This window comes from Lissotriton vulgaris, chromosome 3_1, assembly GCF_964263255.1.
Source record: "Lissotriton vulgaris chromosome 3_1, aLisVul1.2, whole genome shotgun sequence".
NCBI classification, from domain to species: Eukaryota; Metazoa; Chordata; class Amphibia; order Caudata; family Salamandridae; genus Lissotriton; species Lissotriton vulgaris.
This window is the reverse complement of record NC_141689.1, coordinates 1,441,138,566-1,441,160,637: the sequence shown is the minus strand read 5'-3', so window position 1 is coordinate 1,441,160,637 and position 22,072 is coordinate 1,441,138,566. Positions and strand designations below refer to the sequence as shown.

The window sequence follows — 22,072 nt, the reverse complement described above, 5'->3', positions numbered from 1 at the left end:
TATCTCCGTTCGTAGCCCTGCGAAGATAGACGAGAGGAGTCTGGATGTCGTAGTCGGAGAGGTCTGGTAGGCAAACTCTCACAATGTTATATTGAAGTGAAGGAGTCAGAAAGCTAGCATCAGTGTAACAATTTTTTTTTGTCCAAAGGCCTTCTACACCTCCATCTGACTTGTTCCCACACACAGCTGTGCTACACAGGTCCATCAAGCCTCTTTGCGGAGGATGAACAAGGGGTCTTTAGTCGGAGGGGTCTAGACATTCAGAGCAGTCTTTCATATCCTCAGAGTAGTTCTCAATCTGGTATCTGGATTGTCGTGGTGTAGAAATTAAATTTGCTCTATAACTGGGTGCTGGCTTCTTTGAGCAATACCTGGGCATCGGAATCTTCATTGATTGCAATGTGCACCAATGGCACTGGCTGCGACACTGTTAGTGCCCAGATGTGCAGGCTGTGCAGCGCCTTCACCCCCGGGATGCGCAGCAGAGATTCCTTCACAGCATTGAAGTCTACGCTCTTTGGAGTCCCTTCCATCAGTACAAGCCGTGCATCCCTCAGTATGGCTAGTCTAGTCTGGTCCCCAGGACCAGGATGAAGAAGACGAGGAACGTACAGATGGTATCCATAATTTTATACTCTGGCTTGAAGTAGATGACGTAAGCAACAACCAGTACCCGATGCTCTGCACCAGGTCCCCCACAACATGAATGAAGGCAGCTCGCACACTGTTCTTCTACTTCTCAAGGGTGGTCTTGTGGGAATGTTTATGTGATCCTTCCCTAAGGCCAACATGACTATGACCATGCCCGGTCTTATACAGGAATCAGGATAAATCCCACCATTACGATGTTAACTGCTACAGCGCGGTGATCAGCATAATAACACCTCCTACATTCTCGTAGTCACCAGACCAGAGATTATCCACTCCACTGCCAAGTAAACCAGGACTCCGGTCACCACTCAGATGACAAGAACTGAGAGCAAAGCCCCCAGTATCTCAGCTCGGTGCCAGCCAAGGTTTAGGGTCATGGTCTTGGCCGTGATGACATCCATAGCGCAAAGAGACTGATCATCATGCTGGCAAAATCAGTCAACAGGTGTACAGCATCTGTCATAATCGCCAAGGCCAAGCTCTGTGCCAGATATCCACTGGTTATTGGGCTGGCTGGAGGCTGGAGGAGTCTCTGCTTCTCGTCCCCTTGTATGCCTTACATGCCATGGTGTTGCCAGTTCTGCCCTGTAAACTGGTGCTTGTCCCACCTTACTGTTAACTGGTTTTTAGCTCCGAATATGTACCAAGCGGACTTCGGGTCTCTAGACCTGGTCCTGACCTGCTTTGCTCTGGTCTGGCTCTGGTTTCTCCATCCCTCTCTGGCTCTGTCCCGCTGTTTCTGTGGTCGCAGAGCTGATAGTGCCCAAGCCTGGCCTGTGCAATGGGGGAGGAGGGTGTCGGGGGGGAAGGGGAGCAAAACTCTTGCACTGGCTGCAAAGTCCCCTCCTCCGCTTCAGCGGACCCTCCTTGACGGCCTCCGCTGATCCTCCCTCTTGCGCCGCTGACCCTCCCCTGCCCATTGTCTCTCCATTACCGCGCCCAACTAATTTCCCCTAGCCACACCACTCAGTATCTCTCGGTGCACCTGGCACTCGTCACCATTCCACAACGTACACCTGGTCCTTCCCCTGATTGCTGAAGTTCATGCCTAAAAGATGACATCCGCTGATCCTCCCTCTCGTGGCACTGACCCTCCCCTGCCCAATGTCTCTCCCTTTCCGAGCCCAGCTAATTTCCCCAGCCACACCACTCAGTATCATTCGTGCAACCAGCCCCGTCACCATTCCACGGTGTACACCTGGCCCTTCCCTTGACTGCTGAAGTTCATGCCTAAAAGACGACGTCCGCTGATCCTCTCTCTCGTGAATGAATGAATGAATGAAGAGATTCTTATTGTGCGCAAACTTTGCCCAGTGGGCGTCAAGGCGCCTACATCAAAATAACAGCTCGTCACCACATGTAGCATTCAATCATTGGTAGGCCCTCCTGAAGAACCAAGTTTTAAGTTCCCTTTTAAACAGATCAATTGAGGGTAACGTTTTTATCTCAATTGGGATGGAGTTCCAAAGCTGCGGGGCAACAACTGAGAAGGCCCTGGCTCCCCATCTAGTCAGCCTAAAGCGGAAACGACAAGTTGGAAAAGTCCAGCGGACCGAAGACCTCTAGTTGGAACGTAGCGAGTGAGTAAGGAACTCATCGCACTCGTTGATCCCTCCGCCAATGCTCTATAAGCCAAGCAGAGAATTTTAAAAGAAATTCTGTGCTGTACAGGAAGCCAATGAAGGTCTTTCCTGGCCTTGGTGGCAGATGATGACTTAGGAAGAGCCAGAACAATGCGTGCAGCAGCATTCTGCACAATTTGCAGTCGATGTATAAGGCTCTTGTTAGACTCCATATACAAAGAGTTGCAATAATCTAGCCTGGAGCCAACAAGAGCGACTGCAACCTGTTTGCGCGCCTGGGGGGAGAGATAACCACGGATTCTATTAAGTATCTGTACCGACCAGATTCTCTGACCAGATGGAATCAGCTCCTAGGAGCCCCTCTAACCCAGCCGGAACGTAATCACCTCCCTCCTTAGAACGTATTTACAATGGGTATGGATATATGTATGTACATCTTGTACCTAAGGATGGGAGCAATAGACATGCATTGGTTTTCTACAATATCCTATTCACACCTATTAGTCTCGCGGCCACGTAGGCCCAGACTGGTCTACCCTAGGGCAGGTCTGATTATGTACCATTACACACTGATCATCAGTGCTCACTCAACACGCAATCAGGGGCGCCTACACACATGGGCCTGCAGTCCCAGTGCTCTCATTTATACCCGGTCGGCAATCCGGCAGACCTACACACCTCTCTACCTTAGGTGCTCTCACTTACACACGGCCCACAATCCGGCGGGCCTCCACACCGTCTCCCTCCGGTGCTCTCACTTACACACGGTCCGCAATCCAGCAGACCTACACACCATCCTAGGTGCTCTCAATAACGCCGTGTACCAACGACGATCCCTTTCCTATGAACACTTAAGGATGAAGTCTTTTGTTATCTACTCGGGATAGAACTACGATAATAGAAATTGGTATGGCTTTTCAAATTATAATATGTACCTTCTGCTCCTGACATCAAATGTTCCCTCTCTCCCTACTTGCTCAGTCACTCCTTACCTGATCGGGATTTGCATCCGTTCATGCAAACAATGCCTGACTAGAAGACCAGGTTACCCTGATTGAACAAGAATACAAGGCACATGTTGGTTCACTAAGAACTGGGGTATTTTATTACAACAAAAATAAACACAATACTACACAATGTATATGCTGTAAGGAAAGGTAAAGGTTAGAATGCGCGCTTAACAAGGAAAGGGCAGAGATCACCTTATTAATATGAAGTCGGGGCTCGGCAGTCATCTAGGTTCCCTTCTCGTCTCTGTGTCTTGGCTCGTCTCGGAATTACACCTCAGCAGTCACGGATACACGTCTGCACCGCTATGCTCAATCTCCTCCGCTTCCCTCCAAGTCACTGGAACCTTGCTTGCTATTAGCTACCGTCTCTCTCTCTCTCTGTCTCTGTGCGCTCCGCGCTATTTCTCCTTCAGTCTTTTCTCAGAGAGTCTCGGTTTCAGGATCTTTCTCGGACTTCAAAATGGCGATTGTCTGCTCTGGAAATAATTAATGGCATAGATGCTAACGGCTAGCTGCCGCCTACAGACTGACTGACTCATTGCCTAACACTTTCGCTAATATCAAAACCAGTCCCTTCATGGAAAGTTACGGCCAGTAACCTGCCGCCCACCTAATTCTTGTACCTCCCCGTACCAAGGGCACGTTCCCAGCCGGCCGGCCTGGAGTTGTGTCTTCGGAGTGGAGAAAATACAGTCTTTCAGTAAGGGCCAGCCTGAAACGGTTCTCTCCAAGCGAGCAACACCTCGAAACTAAAACATTACACTTGACCTAGAAAGCCTCTCAAGCTACCAGGCAGAGAGCAAGATGGAGTCTGTCCCGTCTAAGGCCTACAAGGCCCAAAATAAGCATAACTCCATGGAAGATATACTAACAATCTTGCAAAAGGATGGATCATCACTAACACTTATATATCTATCCCCTAGCTTAAGTTTATAAGCCCTGATCTAAAGAAAAGGGTACGAAAATGCATTATTGTGCCTCATGGATAGGTCCTACTTATAGTCCTAATCCCTATACTGCAAGGGTAATAGGCTGGAGTCATCTTCCATCATCTTCCCTCTAAAAGAGGGTCGAAAAAGTTGGTTATTACACTTCACCCTTGACTCCAGTCTATTAGCCATATTTTATATAGAACTAACATCAGTGGAAGAATAATAAGAAACAAAATTAACTGACCTACTCTTTCTACCAAATCTAAAAAATTGTAATAGAGAAGGAATGCACTGAATAAAGCAGCAAATAGCCACTAAAATAGAAATAGAGATAATAACACCCCCTAGAATCTGTCGTAAAGAATGTAAGTCAGGCAACCAATTGAAGAGCCAGTCAAACCAGCCCTGGTCGATATGTTGTCTAATTTCAGCAGTCAAATCGTGAAGTTTGTCAATATGGGCCTGAATCGATTTAGAATGGTCTGAGAGGTTAAAACAACAAAGACCCTCAAAGTCAGAACAGTCATGGCCATGTTTTAACAGGAGATAATCAATCGCTGCGCGGTTTTGCAGAATAGCTCGACGTTCACCCTGGGCATCTAATAACAGGTCAGATAATACAGTAGAAGTTTGATTAAGGGATTTAACCATCCAACAGGCCATCTTGCCAATTGTTTTAGCATTATAAATGGCTAGCGCCGGGACACCAATAATAGAAATAGCCAAACTAAGATATTCAGATTTAGAGTAAAGGTGTACGGAAGAATCACAGTCTTCATGTAATGTCATAGAGTCTCGTACTACACGGGAATGGGAACCAGGGTGTGATGAAAACATTAACAAGCTTAATCTAGTAATAGCGCATGGACCTCCAGAAATATTAGCCGGAATACAGGGCCAGGAGGAATTCCCACACGAGAACAGCCAACCAGATGGCAGCAACATTGCACGGTAATAACTAGGAGCAACCAATACACGTTTACATGTCATATTGTTCCTAACGGAAATACATGAATTTGGAAGTCTCTGCAAACACAATAATCGTTGATGAGCTGAAAAAGAAGTGGCAGCCCGCAACTTCAATTTTATACAGGTGGTGATTTGGGAATGAGTTGGGGGAATAGAGTCAGAAAGGATGGATGTACCATGTTACAACGCATACCATTACAACTACCTACCATTACAACGCATACCATTACAACGCATACCATTACAACGCATAGCGCTTAGAGGTGCTGGATAGTGGTAAGTATAATTTACTATTCCAACTCCAGTCCCCGTGGACACTAGGGAAGGTGTTGGATAGTAAATTAAACTTATTCCCTATCCTAGAGCGCCCCCCAGCGCAATGCGTTGTAATGGTATGCGTTGTAAAAGTTGCGTTGTAATGGTAGGTAGTTGTAAAAGTTGCGTTGTAACAGGTGTACACCGAAAGGACCGTACACAAAGGGCAGAATTCATGAGCCGCAAAATCGCCCAGAATAACATTTGGTCGGGCACTCGAAATATTGAAAATGTGCCGCAACGTTTCAGTGGAGGCAGGGACAGCAACCAAACAGGTCGCAAGGATATCAGTCACAGATCTCATGGGAGTGAGACAAAAATGCGGAGAGTTGGTAACCCTTTTAGCAAGGGTAATCCAGAAATTCGACGAGGAATCCCACGCAGCGAAGGAACGAGGAACTCGGGTTCTCCAATCAACTGAAGTCGGTGGGTTCTCTCCTCTCCCGGTGTAGCAGACCAAAAGGAGTCCGACGCCGGCACATCCTGCAGCAGCAGTCCAGAGAATGATCTGAAAGAATACAAACACAGGCCTTAATCATTCTCGTAAGTAACATTTGTCAGCTGGGACAGCTTCCCAGCTATCTTTCCCTGGTCTCATTACCAAAATGGTATTGTCATGACCGGTCGCAATAACTTCAGCCTGTTCAGGGGGATGTTTAGGCGATTGCACCCATATTTTAGCACCCGGATTATCGGTGGAACCGAAGCCTTTTTGGCCTCGTATGGTTAGCAAAGTTGGGGCAGAGCCTTTCCTAATCTCACCACTGAAAACAGGCATAATGAGCAACTGAGCAACACGGTCAGATTTTTTGATTGATAGATCAATTTCACTGCTATTAAGCAGAAGAACCTTAATCTCTCCCTGATAATCGCTGTCAATTACTCCTCCAAGGACTTGAATACCTTTCATGGCAAGGCCCGATCTAGGGGCAATCAGTCCAAAACTACCGGCCGGTATACAGACACCAACGCCGGTTTCAATAATGATTCGGTCTTTACCTTTCAGAATTGCATCATTCATAGCATGCAGGTCCAAGCCTGCGGAACCTGGGGTCGCTCTGCATGGAGCTAAAGCTCCGGGGGTCATTTCCCAGTACATAACAGTATTGGACGTGGAATTGGGTTTCGCATCAATAGTTGGAGGAAACAAATGCATTAAAGGAGATTCAGCATGCAACAAGGGGCGATTATTCAAAATCAATAATGCCTGGAGCAAAAAATCTCTCCAGTTTTTGTAATGTTCAACAGTCAATTTACGCAGTTGTTCTTTTAACAAACCATTCATACGTTCAATGAGGCCCGAGGCCTGCGGATAATATGGAATATGAAAAATCCATTCAATGTTATTGTCCACACAGAATTCCTGCACCAATCTTCCACGAAAATGGGATGCGTTATCAGATTGAATTTGGAATGGAACACCATAATATAAAATAAGCAATTCCAGGGTCTTAATGGTATTCACTTGGGTGGCTTGTTTGCAAGGGAAAGCGACCAACAGGCCACTATAAGTATCAACAGCTGTGCAAATATATTGACAATTTTTGCTCATAGGGAGCGGGCCAATATAATCAATCTGCCAAATTTGGGCGGGCATTTTTCCTCGATGTAAATGGCCTTTAACAATATGAGGCACTGTTCTCTTTCTAGAATGCTGACAGATAGGACAATGCAGAATGACATTTTTAATCAAATTTAAGGGAATATGAATTCCTCGATCGGAAGCCCACCTGCTAGTGGCTCTTTCTCCAAAATGACCAGCTTTTTGGTGGGCCCATTTCGCCAATCCCGCCAAATCAGAATCCTGCATGTCCACCACTGCCTCAGAAATTTTAGACTTTTCATCGCAATGTTATGAAAGAATTTGTCAAGGGAGTCAATCGGGGTATGAGCATCCACATGAAAGATTGTAACAGTACTCTGTGGGAGTAATTCCCAAATTTCTTGCCATAATTCTTTTCCCCACAGTTCTTTTGAATGCAATTCCCAATTATGAGAATGCCAAGTTGGTAACCATACCGCCAGTCCATTAGCAGTGGACCAGGAATCAGTGAAAATATGACACGTGCCAGGTAGTTCCTGTTTCAAAACTTGGTAAACTGCATATAATTCAGCATATTGACTACTCTTGCCATCACCAGTGGTACTCAACAATTTTTGCGTGATCGGATTATAGGACACAGCCTTCCAATGACGTTTTTCACCAATGAATTTCGCTGAACATCTGTAAACCACACATGTTTTCTGTCCTCCACGGACAAATCATCAAACGGCTTACCCCACCTGACAGGAGATTCCTGGACTACAGGCACAGAACAATCATTTCCAGTTTCATTCGATGGCGCCTGCGCCACTCGCTCATGCAACACAGCCACACCTTTCGGACCCACACGCGCTCTGTCCTGAATGTACCATTTCCATTTAATCACGCTCGCCTCCTGGGCATGTCCAATTCGATGAGATTTCGGCGAACTCAAAACCCACTGCATGATAGGAATTTCAGGTCTCAAAATCACAGCATGACCCAACGTCAATTGCTCGGTATCCACCAGAGCCCAGTAACAAGCAAGCAACTGTTTTTCAAAAGGTGTATAACGTTCACCAGCCTCAGGTAACTTTTTGGTCCAAAAACCCAATGGCACTTTTTGTCTGCACTGCTTTTGCCACAGACTCCAATTGGCATACAGACCATCCACAGAAACATTCAAATCCACATCACCCTCGCCCAGAGGCCACAAATCTAAGGCATACTGAATTGCCTCTTTCGCCAAATCAAAAGCATTTTGTTGTGGTTCACCCCATTCAAACGCATTCTTTTTACGGGTGACTCGATACAATGGAGCTAAAATCTGACTCAAATGGGGAATATGCTGACGCCAAAAACCAAACAGGCCAATGAAACTCTGAGCCTCTTTTCTGTTCTTCGGAACAGCAAAATCCAAAATTTTACGCCTCACCTGCGGGATCACTTCCCTGTGACCTTCATGCCAATTAATACCCAAAAATTTAACATTCTGGGGAGGGCCCTGCAATTTATCGGCATTAATCTCCCAACCTTTTGCATGTAAACAGTCAAGAATCTGATCTAAATAGGATTGGACCTGGTCTTGCGTTTCACCTTGAATCAAAATGTCATCAATATAGTGACACACCTGAATCTGGGGATGTACGGGCACTTCAGATAAATGTTCCACCACCAGCCGGTGACAGATCGTAGGACTATGTACATAACCTTGAGGAAGACTCATAAACGTCATTTGACGTCCATGCCAGGTAAAACTGAATTGTTCCTGACACTCAGGGGCAATTGGAATCGAAAAGAAAGCATTAGCAATATCAATAGACGCTTACCATGTACCTGGATGCTTCTGAATTCTCTGAATCAAAGTAACCATGTCTGGCACTTCAGCAGCTAAATGTGGAGTGAGTTTGTTCAATTCTCGATAATCAACAGTCATGCGCCAAGAATTATCACTCTTGCGCACAGGCCACACGGGATTATTCCAAGCAGAAGTGATTGGAGTTATAACCCCTGCGTCAACCAAATCCTGAATTGTGGCACTAATTTCTTCATGACCACCTGGAATACAGTATTGTTTCTGAGAAACAACTTTCGTAGCTTGGGGAATTTTAATGGGGGGCATCCGCAAACGACCAACCCGTACGGGTCTGGACGAAATGTAATGCTTCGTTCCAAATTGATAGCAACCATCATCAAGATGCAAAGTCATTCCCTTCAAAATGTCAATTCCAATTATGTATTCCAGGAGAGGCACAACCAACACAGAATATTCTTTACGGGGGATTCTGCCAATTTTCATTTCAAGCGCTGTTTGCACTGCGGGGGTTTCTTTACCACCCAAACCAGTAATTGTAAAAAATTGTCCTTTGAATTTTTTCGATTTACCATGAATTAAAGTGGCCTCCGCCCCAGTATCCACCAATGCTCGGGCCCTTTGGATATTACGATGTTTCCAAAAAATTTCAATATCTACATATGGTCTATTGTCCCTGTGAGCCCACCTGCGTACTGGAGCTTGACCTATTTCCTAGTCATTTTTACCGTGGTCAGCCAACCAAGACAAATCAGGATAAATGCTTTCAACTTTCTTTGGGATCAGAATGTCTTGCTCATACCCATCTCTATTACGAAATGGATTATTATCATGTTCAAAAAATTGAGAATTACGGTCAGAAAGCTTGTGACGATCCTCCCGTCGTCTAACATCAGGGGAGTAACTTCTCTCATCTCTACGTCTATTAGAGACACGATCATCTCTACCCCTATCTCTCTCTCCCTCTCTCAAACTTATACTCTCACGGCGGGGGGAAACATCACGTTCATAGCGCCGGTCATCACGGCGGTCAGCATCCACACGACGCCTCTCATCACCACTGTCATCGGACTCACGGTCACAATCATTCTTTCGTACACGACGGGCACCCTCCTTCCGATCTAAACCACGCTTACGAAACATATCCCACAAGCGATTATTAGGTTCACCGTCAATGTCCTCCCTTTTCACACCATCAGCCAAAAGTGCAAGAAACATATCACGTCTAGAAAATTTATAATCCCCAGCGGTACGACCTTCAGGTCGAGATTGCCTCTCAGGTTTAAACCATTCACCCAACTCACCAAGCTGACGAACAGATTCAAGTACCATAGACAAAGGATTGCCAGTTTGATTGATCAACAAAGTCATCATAACCTGCTTATAAGCAACAGGCGAAGAACGAATAATGCGATTACGCACAGAAGATGTTAAAAGACCATCCAACAATCTGTCAGACGTACTGAGAAAAATGGCAGTTTTCATCACCTCCTCTTTCAAACGTTGCGATGCATCGCGCAAAGTGTACCATGGCTTGTCATTAACAGGCCAATCAGATTCAGTAGGGTATTTATGGTTACAGCCATCATTCGCAAGCTGGAGCAAACTAATTTGGCCAGCACCATTATAATTTCGAAAATGATCTTGTACAGTAGAATCGGAACTCAAAGAGCAAAAACGTAAGCAATCACCAGCATCAAGCATAATACCGGCAGCACCTAGTTCATAAAGGCGCACCATCCAGGTAAGCAAAGTTTCACCGGGTCGTTGTCGAAATCGTTGTAAAATATCACTAACCTCCTGTTGAGTAAAATCTTCAATACTATCCAATTGTATACCATTTGGCATACCAGGAGCCTGTTGTAATTTGCGTCGAAACACAGGGTGAGCAGAAACCTCCGGAAGAGCCTCCGAGGAAGCCCGGTCCTTAGAATTAGAAGAAGAATCAGAACGAAATACATCATCAGAATTGGCAGAGCGACTACGATCGCCAGAAATGTCATCTTTGTCACAAGAAGCAGATTTGCAATCACTTCCGGAGCAAGAAGACTCGCGCTTGTCACTCTCCTCAGCCGAGGAGCCAGATTCGTTCGAGTCCCAGATATTACCATCCCATTCATCGGGGTTCCAATCTAGTCCGGCTTTCACCACGACCAGACGCACTTTCCGTGTAGACACACGACCACGACGGTGTCTATATTTATATTTCGCAATGCGCACCGCAGCCCTTTCGGCTATAGTTTGATAAGTCTCAAGTTTGTCGGCAAGCAACTTATTTTGACATCGCAAAAGAGTATGCGCATTTTGCACCTCAACAAACTTTTCTTCCATATCCACAAACCGCTTCTGCAATTTCACCAACTTCTCATGAAGCATTCTATAAGCAGTCAGCACAATCCAACCTCTGCGTCCCAAAACAGGAAGCTCATCACCCTTCACTACTGGCGCTTTTTGCAAGCAAGAAACCACATCAGCGGGCTCCGCCTGCTCCAAACAAGAAGTCCAATTCTCACTCAAACCAGTAGAATCGGCCCACTCACGGGCCAAAGCCTCATAAGGCGTTAATTCCCAGCCGGGAATTTCAACAGGCAATTTAAAAATAGATTTTGATTTTTTCGAAAACATGTTAGCAGACAAAAAATATATATATACAATTATAAACAAAGAAAAACACGTACGAGCCGAGCGCAAACGAAAACAATACAGCGCACACAGGCTTCGTAAACAGTTCGTGACGCCAGATGTACCGACCAGATTCTCGGACCAGATGGAATCAGCTCCTAGGAGCCCCTCTAACCCAGCCGGAACGTAATCACCTCCCTCCTTAGAACGTATTTACAATGGGTATGGATATATGTATGTACATCTTGTACCTAAGGATGGGAGCAATAGACATGCATTGGTTTTCTACAATATCCTATTCACAACTATTAGTCTCGCGGCCACGTGGGCCCAGACTGGTCTACCCTAGGGCAGGTCTGATTATGTACCATTACACACTGATCATCAGTGCTCACTCGACACGCAATCCGGCGCGCCTACACACATGGGCCTGCAGTCCCAGTGCTCTCATTTATACCCGGTCTGCAATCCGACAGACCTACACACCTCTCTACCTTAGGTGCTCTCACTTACATACGGCCCACAATCCGGCGGGCCTCCACACCGTCTCCCTCCGGTGCTCTCACTTACACACGGTCCGCAATCCGGCAGACCTACACACCATCCTAGGTGCTCTCAATAACGCCGTGTACCAACGATGATCACTTTCCTATGAACACTTAAGGATGAAGTCTTTTGTTATCTACTCGGGATAGAACTACGATAATAGAAATTGGTATGGCTTTTCAAATTATAATATGTACCTTCTGCTCCTGACATCAAATGTTCCCTCTCTTTCTACTTGCTCAGTCACTCCTTACCTGATCGGGATTGGCATCCGTTCATGCAAACAATGCCTGACTAGAAGACCAGGTTAACCTGATTAAACAAGAATACAAGGCACATGTCGGTTCACTAAGAACTGGGGTATTTTATTACAAAAATAAACACAATACTACACAATGTATATGCTGTAAGGAAAGGTAAAGGTTAGAATGCGCGCTTAACAAGGAAAGGGCAGAGATCACCTTATTAATATGAAGTCGGGGCTCGGCAGTCATCTAGGTTCCCTTCTCGTCTCTGTGTCTTGGCTCGTCTCGGAATTACACCTCAGCAGTCACGGATACACGTCTGCACCGCTATGCTCAATCTCCTCCGCTTCCCTCCAAGTCACTGGAACCTTGCTTGCTATTAGCTACCGTCTCTCTCTCTCTGTCTCTGAGCGCTCCGCGCTATTTCTCCTTCAGTCTTTTCTCAGAGAGTCTCGGTTTCAGGATCTTTCTCGGACTTCAAAATGGCGATTGTCTGCTCTGGAAATAATTAATGGCATAGATGCTAACAGCTAGCTGCCGCCTACAGACTGACTGACTCATTGCCTAACACTTTCGCTAATATCAAAACCTGTCCCTTCATGGAAAGTTACGGCCAGTAACCTGCCGCCCACCAAATTCTTGTACCTCCCCGTACCAAGGGCACGTTCCCAGCCGGCCGGCCTGGAGTTGTGTCTTCGGAGTGGAGAAAAATACAGTCTTTCGATAAGGGCCAGCCTGAACCGGTTCTCTCCAAGCGAGCAACACCTCGAAACTAAAACATTACACTTGACCTAGAAAGCCTCTCAAGCTACCAGGCAGAGAGCAAGATGGAGTCTGTCCCGTCTAAGGCCTACAAGGGCCAAAATAAGCATAACTCCATGGAAGATATACTAACACTCTTGCAAAAGGATGGATCATCACTAACACTTATATATCTATCCCCTAGCTTAAGTTTATAAGCCTTGATCTAAAGAAAAGGGTACGAAAATGCATTACTGTGCCTCATGGATAGGTCCTACTTATAGTCCTAATCCCTATACTGCAAGGGTAATAGGCTGGAGTCATCTTCCATCATCTTCCCTCTAAAAGAGGGTCGAAAAAGTCGGTTATTACACTTCACCCTTGACTCCAGTCTATTAGCCATATTTTATATAGAACTAACATCAGTGGAAGAATAATAAGAAACAAAATTAACTGACCTACTCTTTCTACCAAATCTAAAAAATTGTAATAGAGAAGGAATGCACTGAATAAAGCAGCAAATAGCCACTAAAATAGAAATAGAGATAATAACACCCCCTAGAATCTGTCGTAAAGAATGTAAGTCAGGCAACCAATTGAAGAGCCAGTCAAACCAGCCCTGGTCGATATGTTGTCTAATTTCAGCAGTCAAATCGTGAAGTTTGTCAATATGGGCCTGAATCGATTTAGAATGGTCTGAGAGGTTAAAACAACAAAGACCCTCAAAGTCAGAACAGTCATGGCCATGTTTTAACAGGAGATAATCAATCGCTGCGCGGTTTTGCAGAATAGCTCAACGTTCACCCTGGGCATCTAATAACAGGTCAGATAATACAGTAGAAGTTTGATTAATGGATTTAACCATCCAACAGGCCATCTTGCCAATTGTTTTAGCATTATAAACGGCTAGCGCCGGGACACCAATAATAGAAATAGCCAAACTAAGATATTCAGATTTAGAGTAAAGGTGTACGGAAGAATCACAGTCTTCATGTAATGTCATAGAGTCTCGTACTACACGGGAATGGGAACCAGGGTGTGATGAAAACATTAACAAGCTTAATCTAGTAATAGCGCATGGACCTCCAGAGATATTAGCCGGAATACAGGGCCAGGAGGAATTCCCACACGAGAACAGCCAACCAGATGGCAGCAACATTGCACGGTAATAACTAGGAGCAACCAATACACGTTTACATGTCATATTGTTCCTAACGGAAATACATGAATTTGGAAGTCTCTGCAAACACAATAATCGTTGATGAGCTGAAAAAGAAGTGGCAGCCCGCAACTTCAATTTTATACAGGTGGCGATTTGGGAATGAGTTGGGGGAATAGAGTCAGAAAGGACGGATGTACCATGTTACAACGCATACCATTACAACTACCTACCATTACAACGCGACCATTACAACGCATACCATTACAACGCATAGCGCTTAGAGGTGCTGGATAGTGGTAAGTATAATTTACTATTCCAACTCCAGTCCCCGTGGACACTAGGGAAGGTGTTGGATAGTAAATTAAACTTATTCCCTATCCTAGAGCGCCCCCCAGCGCAATGCGTTGTAATGGTATGCGTTGTAAAAGTTGCGTTGTAATGGTCGGTAGTTGTAAAAGTTGCGTTGTAACAGGTGTACACCGAAAGGACCGTACACAAAGGGCAGAATTCATGAGCCGCAAAATCGCCCAGAATAACATTTGGTCGGGCACTCGAAATATTGAAAATGTGCCGCAACGTTTCAGTGGAGGCAGGGACAGCAACCAAACAGGTCGCAAGGATATCAGTCACAGATCTCATGGGAGTGAGACAAAAATGCGGAGAGTTGGTAACCCTTTTAGCAAGGGTAATCCAGAAATTCGACGAGGAATCCCACGCAGCGAAGGAACGAGGAACTCGGGTTCTCCAATCAACTGAAGTCGGTGGGTTCTCTCCTCTCCCGGTGTAGCAGACCAAAAGGAGTCCAACGCCGGCACATCCTGCAGCAGCAGTCCAGAGAATGATCTGAAAGAATACAAACACAGGCCTTAATCATTCTCGTAAGTAACATTTGTCAGCTGGGACAGCTTCCCAGCTATCTTTCCCTGGTCTCATTACCAAAATGGTATTGTCATGACCGGTCGCAATAACTTCAGCCTGTTCAGGGGGATGTTTAGGCGATTGCACCCATATTTTAGCACCCGGATTATCGGTGGAACCGAAGCCTTTTTGGCCTCGTATGGTTAGCAACGTTGGGGCAGAGCCTTTGCTAATCTCACCACTGAAAACAGGCATAATGAGCAACTGAGCAACACGGTCAGATTTTTTGATTGATAGATCAATTTCACTGCTATTAAGCAGAAGAACCTTAATCTCTCCCTGATAATCGCTGTCAATTACTCCTCCAAGGACTTGAATACCTTTCATGGCAAGGCCCGATCTAGGGGCAATCAGTCCAAAACTACCGGCCGGTATACAGACACCAACGCCGGTTTCAATAATGATTCGGTCTTTACCTTTCAGAATTGCATCATTCATAGCATGCAGGTCCAAGCCTGCGGAACCTGGGGTCGCTCTGCATGGAGCTAAAGCTCCGGGGGTAATTTCCCAGTACATAACAGTATTGGACGTGGAATTGGGTTTCGCATCAATAGTTGGAGGAAACAAATGCATTAAAGGAGATTCAGCATGCAACAAGGGGCGATTATTCAAAATCAATAATGCCTGGAGCAAAAAATCTCTCCAGTTTTTGTAATGTTCAACAGTCAATTTACGCAGTTGTTCTTTTAACAAACCATTCATACGTTCAATGAGGCCCGAGGCCTGCGGATAATATGGAATATGAAAAATCCATTCAATGTTATTGTCCACACAGAATTCCTGCACCAATCTTCCACGAAAATGGGATGCGTTATCAGATTGAATTTGGAATGGAACACCATAATATAAAATAAGCAATTCCAGGGTCTTAATGGTATTCACTTGGGTGGCTTGTTTGCAAGGGAAAGCGACCAACAGGCCACTATAAGTATCAACAGCTGTGCAAATATATTGACAATTTTTGCTCATAGGGAGCGGGCCAATATAATCAATCTGCCAAATTTGGGCGGGCATTTTTCCTCGATGTAAATGGCCTTTAACAATATGAGGCACTGTTCTCTTTCTAGAATGCTGACAGATAGGACAATGCAGAATGACATTTTTAATCAAATTTAAGGGAATATGAATTCCTCGATCGGAAGCCCACCTGCTAGTGGCTCTTTCTCCAAAATGACCAGCTTTTTGGTGGGCCCATTTCGCCAATCCCGCCAAATCAGAATCCTGCATGTCCACCACTGCCTCAGAAATTTTAGACTTTTCATCTGCAATGTTATGAAAGAATTTGTCAAGGGAGTCAATCGGGGTATGAGCATCCACATGAAAGATTGTAACAGTACTCTGTGGGAGTAATTCCCAAATTTCTTGCCATAATTCTTTTCCCCACAGTTCTTTTGAATGCAATTCCCAATTATGAGAATGCCAAGTTGGTAACCATACCGCCAGTCCATTAGCAGTGGACCAGGAATCAGTGAAAATATGACACGTGCCAGGTAGTTCCTGTTTCAAAACTTGGTAAACTGCATATAATTCAGCATATTGACTACTCTTGCCATCACCAGTGGTACTCAACAATTTTTGCGTGATCGGATTATAGGACACAGCCTTCCAATGACGTTTTTCACCAATGAATTTCGCTGAACATCTGTAAACCACACATGTTTTCTGTCCTCCACGGACAAATCATCAAACGGCTTGCCCCACCTGACAGGAGATTCCTGGACTACAGGCACAGAACAATCATTTCCAGTTTCATTCGATGGCGCCTGCGCCACTCGCTCATGCAACACAGCCACACCTTTCGGACCCACACGCGCTCTGTCCTGAATGTACCATTTCCATTTAATCACGCTCGCCTCCTGGGCATGTCCAATTCGATGAGATTTCGGCGAACTCAAAACCCACTGCATGATAGGAATTTCAGGTCTCAAAATCACAGCATGACCCAACGTCAATTGCTCGGTATCCACCAGAGCCCAGTAACAAGCAAGCAACTGTTTTTCAAAAGGTGTATAACGTTCACCAGCCTCAGGTAACTTTTTAGTCCAAAAACCCAATGGCACTTTTTGTCTGCCCTGCTTTTGCCACAGACTCCAATTGGCATACAGACCATCCACAGAAACATTCAAATCCACATCACCCTCGCCCACAGGCCACAAATCTAAGGCATACTGAATTGCCTCTTTCGCCAAATCAAAAGCATTTTGTTGTGGTTCACCCCATTCAAACGCATTCTTTTTACGGGTGACTCGATACAATGGAGCTAAAATCTGACTCAAATGGGGAATATGCTGACGCCAAAAACCAAACAGGCCAATGAAACTCTGAGCCTCTTTTCTGTTCTTCGGAACAGCAAAATCCAAAATTTTATGCCTCACCTGCGGGATCACTTCCCTGTGACCTTCATGCCAATTAATACCCAAAAATTTAACATTCTGGGAAGGGCCCTGCAATTTATCGGCATTAATCTCCCAACCTTTTGCATGTAAACAGTCAAGAATATGATCTAAATAGGATTGGACCTGGTCTTGCGTTTCACCTTGAATCAAAATGTCATCAATATAGTGACACACCTGAATCTGGGGATGTACGGGCACTTCAGATAAATGTTCCACCACCAGCCGGTGACAGATCGTAGGACTATGTACATAACCTTGAGGAAGACTCATAAACGTCATTTGACGTCCATGCCAGGTAAAACTGAATTGTTCCTGACACTCAGGGGCAATTGGAATCGAAAAGAAAGCATTAGCAATATCAATAGACGCATACCATGTACCTGGATGCTTCTGAATTCTCTGAATCAAAGTAACCATGTCTGGCACTTCAGCAGCTAAATGTGGAGTGAGTTTGTTCAATTCTCGATAATCAACAGTCATGCGCCAAGAATTATCACTCTTGCGCACAGGCAAACGGGATTATTCCAAGCAGAAGTGATTGGAGTTATAACCCCTGCGTCAACCAAATCCTGAATTGTGGCACTAATTTCTTCATGACCACCTGGAATACGGTATTGTTTCTGAGAAACAACTTTCGTAGCTTGGGGAATTTTAATGGGGGGCATCCACAAACGACCAACCCGTACGGGTCTGGACGAAATGTAATGCTTCGTTCCAAATTGATAGCAACCATCATCAAGATGCAAAGTCATTCCCTTCAAAATGTCAATTCCAATTATGTATTCCAGGAGAGGCACAACCAACACAGAATATTCTTTACGGGGGATTCTGCCAATTTTCATTTCAAGCGCTGTTTGCACTGCGGGGGTTTCTTTACCACCCAAACCAGTAATTGTAAAAAATTGTCCTTTGAATTTTTTCGATTTACCATGAATTAAAGTGGCCTCCGCCCCAGTATCCACCAATGCTCGGGCCCTTTGGATATTACTATGTTTCCAAAAAATTTCAATATCTACATATGGTCTATTGTCCCTGTGAGCCCACCTGCGTACTGGAGCTTGACCTATTTCCTAGTCATTTTTACCGTGGTCAGCCAACCAAGACAAATCAGGATAAATGCTTTCAACTTTCTTTGGGATCAGAATGTCTTGCTCATACCCATCTCTATTACGAAATGGATTATTATCATGTTCAAAAAATTGAGAATTACGGTCAGAAAGCTTGTGACGATCCTCCCGTCGTCTAACATCAGGGGAGTAACTTCTCTCATCTCTACGTCTATTAGAGACACGATCATCTCTATCCCTATCTCTCTCTCCCTCTCTCAACCTTATATTCTCACGGCGGGGGGAAACATCACGTTCATAGCGCCGGTCATCACGGCGGTCAGCATCCACACGACGCCTCTCATCACCACTGTCATCGGACTCACGGTCACAATCATTCTTTCGTACACGACGGGCACCCTCCTTCCGATCTAAACCACGCTTACGAAACATATCCCACAAGCGATTATTACGTTCACCGTCAATGTCCTCCCTTTTCACACCATCAGCCAAAAGTGCAAGAAACATATCATGTCTAGAAAATTTATAATCCCCAGCGGTACGACCTTCAGGTCGAGATTGCCTCTCAGGTTTAAACCATTCACCCAACTCACCAAGCTGACGAACAGATTCAAGTACCATAGACAAAGGAATGCCAGTTTGATTGATCAACAAAGTCATCATAACCTGCTTATAAGCAACAGGCGAAGAACGAATAATGCGATTACGCACAGAAGATGTTAAAAGACCATCCAACAATCTGTCAGACGTACTGAGAAAAATGGCAGTTTTCATCACCTCCTCTTTCAAACGTTGCGATGCATCGCGCAAAGTGTACCATGGCTTGTCATTAACAGGCCAATCAGATTCAGTAGGGTATTTATGGTTACAGCCATCATTCGCAAGCTGGAGCAAACTAATTTGGCCAGCACCATTATAATTTCGAAAATGATCTTGTACAGTAGAATCGGAACTCAAAGAGCAAAAACGTAAGCAATCACCAGCATCAAGCATAATACCAGCAGCACCTAGTTCATAAAGGCGCACCATCCAGGTAAGCAAAGTTTCACCGGGTCGTTGTCGAAATCGTTGTAAAATATCACTAACCTCCTGTTGAGTAAAATCTTCAATACTATCCAATTGAATACCATTTGGCATACCAGGAGCCTGTTGTAATTTGCGTCGAAACACAGGGTGAGCAGAAACCTCCGGAAGAGCCTCCGAGGAAGCCCGGTCCTTAGAATTAGAAGAAGAATCAGAACGAAATACATCATCAGAATTGGCAGAGCGACTACGATCGCCAGAAATGTCATCTTTGTCACAAGAAGCAGATTTGCAATCACTTCCGGAGCGAGAAGACTCGCGCTTGTCACTCTCCTCAGCCGAGGAGCCAGATTCGTTCGAGTCCCAGATATTACCATCCCATTCATCGGGGTTCCAATCTAGTCCGGCTTTAACCACGACCAGACGCACTTTCCGTGTAGACACACGACCACGACGGTGTCTATATTTATATTTCGCAATGCGCACCGCAGCCCTTTCGGCTATAGTTTGATAAGTCTCAAGTTTGTCGGCAAGCAACTTATTTTGACATCGCAAAAGAGTATGCGCATTTTACACCTCAACAAACTTTTCTTCCATATCCACAAACCGCTTCTGCAATTTCACCAACTTCTCATGAAGCATTCTATAAGCAGTCAGCACAATCCAACCACTGCGTCCCAAAACAGGAAGCTCATCACCCTTCACCACTGGCGCTTTTTGCAAGCAAGAAACCACATCAGCGGGCTCCGCCTGCTCCAAACAAGAAGTCCAATTCTCACTCAAACCAGTAGAATCGGCCCACTCACGGGCCAAAGCCTCATAAGGCGTTAATTCCCAGCTGGGAATTTCAACAGGCAATTTAAAAAAAGATTTTGATTTTTTCGAAAACATGTTAGCAGACAAAAAATATATATATACAATTATAAACAAAGAAAAACACGTACGAGCCGAACGCAAACGAAAACAATACAGCGCACACAGGCTTCGTAAACAGTTCGTGACGCCAGATGTACCGACCAGATTCTCGGACCAGATGAAATCAGCTCCTAGGAGCCCCTCTAACCCAGCCGGAACGTAATCACCTCCCTCCTTAGAACGTATTTACAATGGGTATGGATATATGTATGTACATCTTGTACCTAAGGATGGGAGCAATAGACATGCATTGGTTTTCTACAATATCCTATTCACACCTATTAGTCTCGCGGCCACGTAGGCCCAGACTGGTCTACCCTAGGGCAGGTCTGATTATGTACCATTACACACTGATCATCAGTGCTCACTCGACACGCAATCCGGCGCGCCTACACACATGGGCCTGCAGTCCCAGTGCTCTCATTTATACCCGGTCTGCAATCCGGCAGACCTACACACCTCTCTACCTTAGGTGCTCTCACTTACACACGGCCCACAATCCGGTGGGCCTCCACACCGTCTCCCTCCGGTGCTCTCACTTACACACGGTCCGCAATCCGGCAGACCTACACACCATCCTAGGTGCTCTCAATAACGCCGTGTACCAACGACGATCACTTTCCTATGAACACTTAAGGATGAAGTCTTTTGTTATCTACTCGGGATAGAACTACGATAATAGAAATTGGTATGGCTTTTCAAATTATAATATGTACCTTCTGCTCCTGACATCAAATGTTCCCTCTCTCCCTACTTGCTCAGTCACTCCTTACCTGATCGGGATTGGCATCCGTTCATGCAAACAATGCCTGACTAGAAGACCAGGTTACCCTGATTAAACAAGAATACAAGGCACATGTCGGTTCACTAAGAACTGGGGTATTTTATTACAACAAAAATAAACACAATACTACACAATGTATATGCTGTAAGGAAAGGTAAAGGTTAGAATGCGCGCTTAACAAGGAAAGGGCGTGGGGGCGTGGCTAGCCGAGCAGCGAGATGGCCGCTCTCTGAGTGAGCTCCGCCGGCTACTTTTATTAATCCTTACCTGATCCTGTTCCTGGTGACTGCAGTCCCCCATTCCTTCGGGGTTCTGCTCCTGAGACCCGGTTGTTCCTCCAGCCCGAGTTTTGGACGCGGGGGCGGCTGCCCTCGGAGACGGGACCATCCTCCGTTCTCGCCGGCCGGCGAGCGGCTCCTGTCCCCAACCGGAAGTGCCTGCTACTGGGCGCCGCGGAACACGGTGGGCCGAGGCTGCATAGGCCCCAGCAGATCGAGGTCATTTTGGGGAGGAGAAATACCGCGCCGCTGCCAGGGGCGCGGCCGGAGGAGTATTGACGCTGCTCTCCCGCTGAGGCTGACGGTAGCTCCATCTGGCGCGCGACCGCGGGAAGATAGCGGAGACCGGAGCGGCTGTACAGGTGCAGTTGCGCAGAAGTGGCAGGGATCCTGCGGCCGCCGAAGACGGCGCGGACACGAGTGGCGCCCGGTGGAGGACAGAGTGGCCGCGCCTGCACCATCCTCATCATTGCAGTGCGAGAGCGGAGGTGAGCGGGTGCTGCCGCGGAGCTGGGGGTTTCACATGGTGACACGTACTGGTGGATAGCTGCGCATGGCCCCCCCCCGCTGCTCTGAGACA

General features: G+C 45.8%; 1 pseudogene; it reads right to left on the bottom strand.

Moving 5' to 3' along the window:
• Nucleotides 1-238: 238 nt before the first annotated feature.
• On the bottom strand, nucleotides 239-21,601 carry LOC147728016 (proton-coupled zinc antiporter SLC30A2 pseudogene; annotated as a pseudogene).
• Between the last annotated feature and the right edge of the window lie 471 nt (nucleotides 21,602-22,072).